This window comes from Panthera uncia (assembly GCF_023721935.1).
Source record: "Panthera uncia isolate 11264 chromosome C1 unlocalized genomic scaffold, Puncia_PCG_1.0 HiC_scaffold_3, whole genome shotgun sequence".
Lineage (NCBI taxonomy): Eukaryota > Metazoa > Chordata > Mammalia > Carnivora > Felidae > Panthera > Panthera uncia.
Window position 1 is genome coordinate 56,436,255 of NW_026057584.1, and position 9,844 is coordinate 56,446,098.

The following is a 9,844-nucleotide window of genomic DNA, read 5'->3' on the forward strand; positions in this document are numbered from 1 at the left end:
CACTGATTTGCTGTATTTACCATTTGTCAGTCTCCTGTGGGAATGTAAGTTCCCGATGGCAGGGGTATTTGGTGCACTCACCTACCATCCCAAGAGCCTGGATTGGTGGGCAGCACATAGTAGGAACTCAATAAACACATACTGACTCAATGAATGAGTTTACATGAAGATAATAATTTGGTGTAATAAAGAAATAGTATATTCATTTTTAAAATCGGTTGTTTCCATAGAATAACCTGAGAAAACCACACTCTCATCCACAGCAAGGGAAGAACTGGGAGGGGACTCTTCGATACCAATTGTCACTACAACAATTCTAACCATCTCAGTGGCAATTTTTCTGGCAATTTAACAGCCAGTGTCCTCAAGGGGTGAAGAGTTCCTCTGTGTTATTCTTGGGTATTTACCCAAGCTGGCGTGTCATTTCACCTGGACTGTCACCGGGGCCTGAAGCGATGTGCTTTTGATTGTTTGTGACTTCTTGTGCTTTACCTTACAGTCCTGCTGCCAGTACTAATAATAGGGTGGTGACGCCCGTTCGTTCATGACCTGAAATGAACTACTGTGCACCGGGCAGCTATACCTATCAATATTGTTTCATCAGTTCACAGAGGTGCACCAGGTCATTAGCTCCTACGGTTAATGAACTTAAGAGCATGGCCAACACAGAAAGATTGTTACGAAATACAAAAACATGCTGACAAGCTCTGCTTTTGTACCTGAGAATTATACACACCTTCCCACCCCAGGCAGGATCATAAAGCAGGACTGGGACGTCTAAAGCAGCCGCAGTGAGGCTTAGGTGCCAGCAAAAGATGGACACGCGGGGCTTGGTCCAGACCCTCTTGTGAGTGCCATTTTGCTTAGCAAAAAACAGAAAATTCTAACCATGCCTCAAGATCTCTGGAGCACCTACTCTAACCAATCCCAAAGAACTGCATGAATAGAAACTAGAAAGTGTCAGAAGAGGGCCTTAAAGGCTCAAAGTCCCCAGTTCCAGCACGCAGTGGCTGGATGTGTGAATCACGAACCCGGCTCCTGCCTTTCTGTAAGTTCACGGGCACTGCTGGTCGCCAGCCCCAAAGCCATTAGCCTCGGTCCTCTCCTCGAGAAACCCCACTCGCCCTGGCTTCTGCTCTCCCTCAGCCATATCTTCTGAGGAGACCTGTGATGTGCCACAGTCCTGCCCAGTAAGACATAAGAATCCTATTACGGGGTTTCTCAAAAGTTCTTCATCAGTAGTAAAGAGATGAATGAGAAGAAATAGCCTCTGAACAGCCCTTGGTTGCTTCAGCCGGATGCCATGGTGTCTGCACGGTGCCTGGGAACATGGCAGCCATCTCACACCCAAAACCAAAAGACATGCTTTCATGCTGAAGGTGATTCAGAAGAAAGACATGAGAACCTGGGTCCACAGCCATGTCGCACAGCTGTGAATTTACCCTCCTGGAGCCCCTCTGCTTCTGTACTTCCTGATATATATGATAGTAAAGCCCTTAATGGGTAGAATGCTGTGGTAGGCTGGACAATGGCCCCCCAAAGACATCCACAACCTACTCCCTGGCTCCTAAGAATGTGTTAGTTTACATGGCAAAGGGGAAATTAAGGTCGAACATGGAATCAATGTTGCTAATCCACTGACAACCTTAAAATAGGGAGATTACCCTGGATTATCTGGGTGGGCCCACTGTGTTCACAAGGGTCTTTAAAAAATGGGAGAGGGGGGCGCCTGGGTGGCTCAGCCGGTTGGGCGTCCGACTTCGGCTCAGGTCATGATCTCGCGGTCCGTGAGTTCGAGCCCCGCATTGGGCTCTGTGCTGACAGCTCAGAGCCTGAAGCCTGTTTCGGATTCTGTGTCTCCCTCTCTCTCTGACCCTCCCCTGCTCATGCTCTGTCTCTGTCTCAAAAAAGTAAATAAATGTTAAAAAAAAAAAAAAATGGGAGAGGGAATCAGAGAGAAGACCAGGAGATGGCAGTGTGAGGAGGTCTCAGCAGGACATTGCTGAAGGAAGGGGCCACAAGCCACAAAATGCAGGCAGCCTCTAGAAGCTGGAAAAAGCAAGGAAATGTATCCCCCCCCCGCCCCCAAGTAGCCTCCAGAAGGAATGCAGGCCTGCTGAACACCTTAGCTCAGTGAGACTTGTTTCCGACTTCTAACCTACAGAAAATTGCAAATGTCCTGGGAATACATGACTTACCGTTTACATTACCGTAAATTGGGTTTTCTGACACTTGTGGTCAAAAACATCCTAATTACAGTGAACATGCCAACACATTCCATGTGTTGGCACAAATACATTTTTAAATGCTTTAATTTTAAGACGTTAATTTCAACACACACACACCAACCCCACAGGAATTAGCAGCTACCTCAACCTGGGCACCCCCCACACGTGTGGAGCGCCCCCTCACAACAGGGAAAACCCGCTCCTGAAGTTAGCTCAGAGCTCGGAGGAGAAGGAAAAGAAAAGAAGAACCGGTCCTCGCTTTCAAAGTTTACAATTAAGTCAGGAAGACAAATGTCACAGAAATTAAGGGCCTAATGAACTGATTTATAGTAGCTGCTTCTTGGCTACTTGGCTACAAATTGTTTGATTTCCCAAAAGACAAGGAAAATGGAAAACTAATATTTTCACTCCCTGGTCTAAGTATCCTTGCCCCTAAGCGCTGAGAAGAGTTCTTTCCCCAAAATGAGCTAGAAGAAACAGAAAGCAAAGGTTCATTTTGAAGAGCTCGACTAGAAAGAATTTGGCATTATGAAAGAATTACAGTCATCCATTGAATACAGAAGAAAATATATATTCATAAGAACCTTCCCTAAGGAAATTGTAGGTTAATGCAATTCTCTTAGTGCAAGAACATAAAGATCAGCACTGGAATGAGCTTAGGAAATTTGCCTCGGGTATTTAACTGGACAACAGCAGCAGAATTAAGAGGCAAAGGCTAAATGCATATGAACCCTGAAGGAATTAACTCAGATTATCTCTCTATGAAGTAATGCAAGAAGAAAGAGGTAAGTTCAGGGGCTCCAGCTTGGGAAAGGAATTTCATTTCCTGGGATCACTGGAGCAGTGCAGAACCCCGCACACAGAGCCATCAGCCTGGGGAAGGATCAGAGGACTCCGGTGCTGAGGCCACTCTGGGAATTCGTGGGAGAGGGGCTCCACTTACCAGAACAATTTCCTGCATTGGGAGGAACAAGGAACGATGAGGGGAGAGTCTTTGATTTAGGATAGGTATACGAAGAGATTCTGTCGGAAACCACAAGATGGCCTTTTCTTTTAATTGATTGGTTCAGGTGTATTAAGAAATATTTGAAGAAAAGCAAAATGCCCTTTGAAGAGAGAAGGCGAGTCTGCCAAAGACTCCAAGTAGGTGAGGGGAGAGACTGCTGGGGCTGGGAAGCGGTTTGAAATGACTTAGGTATTCCACACCAACTATCTCTTACACCAAAGCAAGCCAGGCTGTGGGGAACAAGGCCCCCGGAATTCAGCTTCTGACGTGTCTTATTTCTGTGAGAGGGGAAGCCAGGGAGCATGAAGGACGTGAGTATCGACTGGTGGGCAAGTGGAAGACGAGCAGTAGCCAGGCCATCCAATTCAGTCAGAAAGATCCATCCACTCCCGTTGGATTTCCACCTGTGCCACCGCAAAAAGAAACCACAATTCCCACATAGTGAATGACTTCTTCACTTTTGTAAAGAAAAATGGCTCTACTCCATTCAATCTTCTTGAGCTCTCCATAGCTTCCAGCCATTGATCAATACCTATTATCTTGCTCCTGCTTCTGAAGCACCCTCTCAATTTAGTCAGCCTGCCTGCCTTCCTTCGCTTCTTCCTTCCTTCCTTCCTTCCTTCCTTCACGAATGCATTCGATAAATACGTATCCATCCTCCTGGAGCGCCAGACCCTAAGGGAAGATGAGTAAGACTGGGTCTGATTCACATCCCAATGTAACACACTCTCCTTGGGCAACAGAGCCAGGAAGATCATCCCCATTTCTTTGGGTTCACCCTCTCTGTGTTTCACAACTTCATGACCGGCCTTGTTTCCCCGCCAGCTCTTCACACGGACACGGTGTAAATCAGTGTAAATCCAAGCCAGTTGCTGTCACCCCTACCCCCAGGGAATCAGCTATGCCTTCCTCTTGCTCAGTAGAATAAAGTGACGCCTCAGTTTGGCCATTATGTTGCTTTCACCAAATATAGTTTCTTCTCCACCCACTCCGACTGATCAGGTTAATTCTTAAAAGCTCAGCTCAAAACGTAAGAGATCCAGAAAGCTGCTTTTGGCCGGCCCCAATTAACTCATGTCCTCCATGACGGACACTGAACATCTGCATACATACACGCACCTCTGTATTCTCTTGCTCATTCATTGCTATTTAATTACTCCACGGTTTTGTGTATCTTGGCTTCCTAAATCACTTCCCCTTTATTTGATATTCTCAAAAGCACTTAGCACATAACTGCACCCATAGTACATTGAAAATGTTGTTCAACAAATATTTGCCCCACTATCATTTTTCTTTTCCTTCCCCCATTGACCAAATTGCTCTACTCACTCATTACCATGGTAATAGTGGCATTTCAGACTCATCCCAGGTCAAAAACAAAACAAAACAAACCACGTTGAGCCTACAGTGTCTCCTCTGTGTCCTCTAAGGCCACAGCAAATAAATGCTTTGAATACATCCCATTTTCATATTCATCTTTCCTCATTCTCCACAACCAAAGCATTTGCCCAATCCTACCCACCCTAATGACAGCAGCCCATCTCTAAGATTCGGAAGTAACATCCACCACCTATCCGCCAGACTCAGCAAATGAGACGGTGTGTTAAGGGCTTTGAAGATATCCAGGGCACATCCAATGCGGAGCACCGTGGACAATTTCACTCCCCATGCCCTCACTTTACACAGCACGTAGTGGGGCAATCACGAGTGGCAGAGAGTCCTCTGTGGCCTTCAGAGCCAAATAGGCCCGGGTTTGAAGGCCAGATCAGCCACTTACAAACAGTGTAAAATGGGTGACATCACTCACCCTCCCTGTGCCTCGGCTTCCTCGCCTGTGAACTAAAGATAATGCTACCTTCTTCGCAGGATCACTGGGGACATTAAATGAAGGGGAAATGCCAATGTTGTAGCTCTTCAACATTGATTCCCTTGCCTCTCGACCTGCCCTGCCATAGCACCTACCCCACCCTTTGCTTCTTTGTAGGGTCACAGTGGCTTCTCGCTGCCACTAGATGATGTTTTTATTTTCATCCATTAAGACTAAAATAATTTTGTTTTCCAATGAAAATTTTAAAATTGGCCAGAAGCAGAAAGGAGGGCTCCTTTTTGAGGCAAGTGTCAGAAAGCCCAGTGGAAACTACCTGAGCAGAAAGGGAATTGATTGGGTCACAGCTGAGAAGTCCAGGGTATGACCCATGTCAGACCCAGCTGGACTGAGGCTTAAAGATGCATCCAGGACTCAACCCACTCTGGCTTGTGGGCAGGCTCTGCTCTCCTTCCACTGTTGATTCCCTTCTCAGGCACCATGAGATCCATGATGGTACAGCAGCTCCTGCCTCCCAGGTTCAAGTACATCATGAAAAATCAGCCTCCTTTCTCTTGACTTCAACAACAACAAAAAAAAAACTAGACTTTTTTTTGGACAAGCTTGGGTCACGGCCCATTCCTGAACTAATTACTGAAGCTGGGGGATATGAGCTAGATTGGCCAGCCTATGAGTGGTACCATATCCGTGCATGTGGTGAGTTTAGATGGTCCTGAGTTTAAGCTGGCAGATCTCTGCTCTGAGTTGGAGTGGTGGCTAGAGTCCAGCATGTTAATGTCTGAGGGCCAGGAGAAGGGTGCTTCTGGCAAAGAGGCAGAAAGAAGATTCTGGAGCTCCCAGAACGACTTTTCAGGGCTTCACAATTTTGTTTTGACCCAATCTTGTCCATATGGAATGTGGTTAAGTGCATAGGTTCTAGGCTGCCTGGATCTAAAGTTTGGCTCTGCCATACCCTGGCTTAGACAAGTCCCTTCTCTGCACCTCTGTTTGCTCGTGAATGAAAAAGAAATAATTATGGGATGCCGGGGTGACTCAGTTGGCTGAGCTTCCGATCCTTGATTTCAGCTCAGGTCATGATCTCCCGGTCTGAAGGACTGAGCTCCACATCCAGCTCTGGGCTGATAGCTTGGAGCCTGCTTGAGATTCTCTCTTTCTCTCTCTCTCTCTCTCTCTCTCTCTCTCTCTCAAAATAAATAAATAAACTTTTAAAAAAGAAATAATTATGAGTCTTGAGCAAGTAAAGACCTTAGGACAGTGCTTGGCTCTTGTAAGCACTGTAAGAAGCAAAGCTTCTGTTAATGGAGACCTTAGGGAAAACACGCTCACAACACTGCCGAGGGCATTAATGCTGAACTGCAAGCAGATGATTAAAGCTATGTGTGTGGAAACCTCTTCAGAGAAGCAATGACCCAAAATGGCATTCTGGGTTTCCTAATTCCCCGAGACATGGGCACAAAAACATTGTATTATACACACACACACACACACACACACACACACAAACTGTCATTAAAATGTAATTAAAATTTAAATTTGAAAAGGGAAGGATGGCTATTGAATGTCCTAGCTCCCAAGTGCCTTTGCTTACTGAGGTCTTACACGGATGGGCATCTAACACGCATTTCATTAAACCAGGAAAGCTAGAGCCTGGCTAATTGCATACCTGGTAGCCGGATTCATTACAGAGGCCCCTTTAATCAGATGGTTAGCGTGAGTGATTCCCCTTGGAAGGTGACCTGACTAGTATCTAAAAACACTCAGATGTCCCAGCAGGGTTGATGGAGGGCAGGAAGCGTAACCTTTGACCAGGCAAGTGGTAACAATGTTGGCCTTTCTGCAACCAAGAACCAAAGGAATTAAAATTGAGTCAGTCACCAAGTAGATTGCATTTAGGGTCACCTATAAATCTCTCTGAAGCATTTACCAAAATGTTTGCTTTTCTTAGTAATTTAAAACGAATGGGAAAAGCCTTTCTACCAAACACTGAAAAAAGAAACTTGGCTCCTCCTCCATGGTTCCATTCCAGCCAGCCGCTGTTACTTTACCGAGCAACTCCTCAACCCAACGACGATACTGCAAAGTGCAGTGACTTCTTCCACAAACTAAATACATTTCTGCCCCTTCAGCTGAATAAGCCGAAATTATTCCTCAGTAATGTACATGTGTGGTTGACATTGAATTTCTCACGAACTAAAGCAGAGATGATGAAAATCCGTTTCATGTAATTTACTTTAAATCTCCCTTTGTTTTCCACTTCCCCTTTAATAACATTCAGATTGTGTTTTGCAATGCCACCAAGAATCTGAGTGGGACACAGGGACCCAGTCCTGTGGCTGTTCCCGTTTGTAGTTACGCTGTTTATTCTAGGGGTGGGGGTGGGAGGTGCTGGGAGGAGACGTTCTTCTACAGTTAGGTTAAAACCAAGCAAATATAAGTATAAAAGCAGCTCAAACCCGATTTTCAGCTTTGTCTTCCATCGTAAGGTTTGGTTAGTCAGTGTAAAGATTTAGGTCAGGTTGTAACTCTGCTTTCTGACTCTCCTTTCTTCGATGTTTCAGCATTGACCAGGGCTACTTAAGGACCAATGCAAAGTAAATGTAGCTTTGATAATGCTTCCTACTTTGACACTACATCATGTTATCCTTCTGAAGGAATGTATTGATTTTAAAATTGGCTTCCTGACTTCTAAGTAATTGTCAATTCTTTTTTTTAATGGAGTTCCTGCCTACTGAATATACACTCCCTTTTTGCTTTTGTACATTCAGAATCTCTCAGAATCATTCCTGTGTTCTTAAGATAAAAGAATCGGGGCAAGCAAATGGAGCTCTGGTTCATCTCCACACACTGCTTCGGCTGCTTCCTGAAGATTCTCTCCCCATTCCATGCTTTCACACTATCTCAGAATGTTACCATCAAAACTGTAGATAGCATCGGTCTAGTTGTAAAAGACACGATTTTGTTTTGTTTTCATGTGGCAAACTTTTCTGTGTGGGTTTTATATTTGTTTTATTAGAATGGTGCTGTTCGATTGGCTTCTATCCCATAGACTCCACTGGGTAAACATGACCCAGGCAGGAACTTACCCTGCTTGCAATTTCACTTGTAATCTGAACTTTATATACGTTGTCAGGAATGAGTTAGAAGTGCCATGGGGATCTAGAAATTACTGGTGACAAAGAGGGACCTGAGGATCCAGGTTATTTCTCAGGGGGTCCAACTTCCATTGGTTTGACTCATTTCTGAGAAGGCCTGTGATTATCTCTTTATTAGACACCCAGATAGATGGAAATTTCTTGGCAACGAATGCCCTTAAAGGTTACAGGAAAGTAATGAAAACTAACAGCAAGAGTTCAACAAGCTAGAATGATTGTTTCATCCAGGGTCTACCATCACCCCCCTCAGACTGCCCTCTCCTCCAGGGAAACCCCCTGGTAGCCTCTTGCTGTTCAGGGCCCCCAAGAGGTCAGCTTAATGCTTTCTCTCTGTGGCTTTGTTTCAGCATGTTCATTGTTAATCATTCATCCATGTTTCTTAAGTGTCAGCAACATTTCCCATAGACCTCGTCAACCACTACCCCTGTCCCGGGCCCCACAACCCAGAATGTTCTGGACATTCCCCCCTTTCTAAGGCATGCTCCAGCTATCCAAGACCCCAGAACTGCCTGTCCAAATGGCCCCTGGGAGGAGGCAATGAACTAGCTGGAGTGGGGTAGAGGAGGATGGAGTGTGAGTATGAGGCTGGTGCTCAGGGTTGGCAGAGAATTGGGGACAGTGAACCAAAGTCCACGGCCTCCGTTTGCGGCTTGACCTCAGGTCCTGCATGCAGGGTGCTGGACGGGAAGGAGGGAGACCGTCCCAGCACTCCCGGAGCCTCCACCCTAGCTGGGAAGACAGCTATGGATGAAGCAATTAGAGGGTGCTGGGCTCTGCCAGTGAGAAGCACAGGGTGCTTTGGAGGCTTCCACTGGGGTGGGAGCCTGAGTGGGGGTGCATGGAGGAGAGTAGGGACTCCTCCCAGGAAGTCTGCCCACGGTCTCTACCCACAACTGCCAGCATTCATACACCAGGATTCAGATGCGCAGGAACTGTAACTCTCTTCATTATGTGTGAGCCTGATGTGCCGAGGTAGTTTTGTCTCTTCTCATTTCAAGCAGTCTTTTCCAGACTAACTCGTTCTCTTTCAAGTTCCCCTTAATTGACAAAATATTTCTTTTCTTCCACTAGCAGCTGGGTAGTATCTTAAGAGCAATAAAAGATCCATTTTTCTTAAATAAAGAAGCAACTTTTTTTCTTTTAAACTGTGGAGTATAAAATCCCCACCTCGCTACCCATTTCAGGTGTAGCTTGACTCCCAGTTCTATGATCTTGAGCAAATCACCTCATCTGCATTCTGGGAAGAACAGTACCGATCTCAGAGGCTGGCATGAGGAGTCATGAGATGAAACACTTCAAGTACATAGCACAGTGCCTAGAATAGGGCAGGTTTCAGTAAATGGTAGTTATACTTCTCTGTCTCCTATTAACCTTAGAAACCAGACTGTTTTTTGAAAGCTTTTGAATTACAACGAGAGAAAGAAAGAAAGAAAGAAAGAAAGAAAGAAAGGGAGGAGGGGAGGGGAAGGGAAGGGAGGGGAGGGGAGGAGAGGACTGGAGAAGAGAGGAGAGGAGAGGAGGGGAGGGGAGGGGAGGGGAGGGGAAGGGAAGGGAAGGGAAGGGAAGGGAAGGGAAGGGAAGGGAAGGGAAAGGAAAGGAAAGGAAAGGAAAGGAAAGGAAAGGAAAGGAAAGG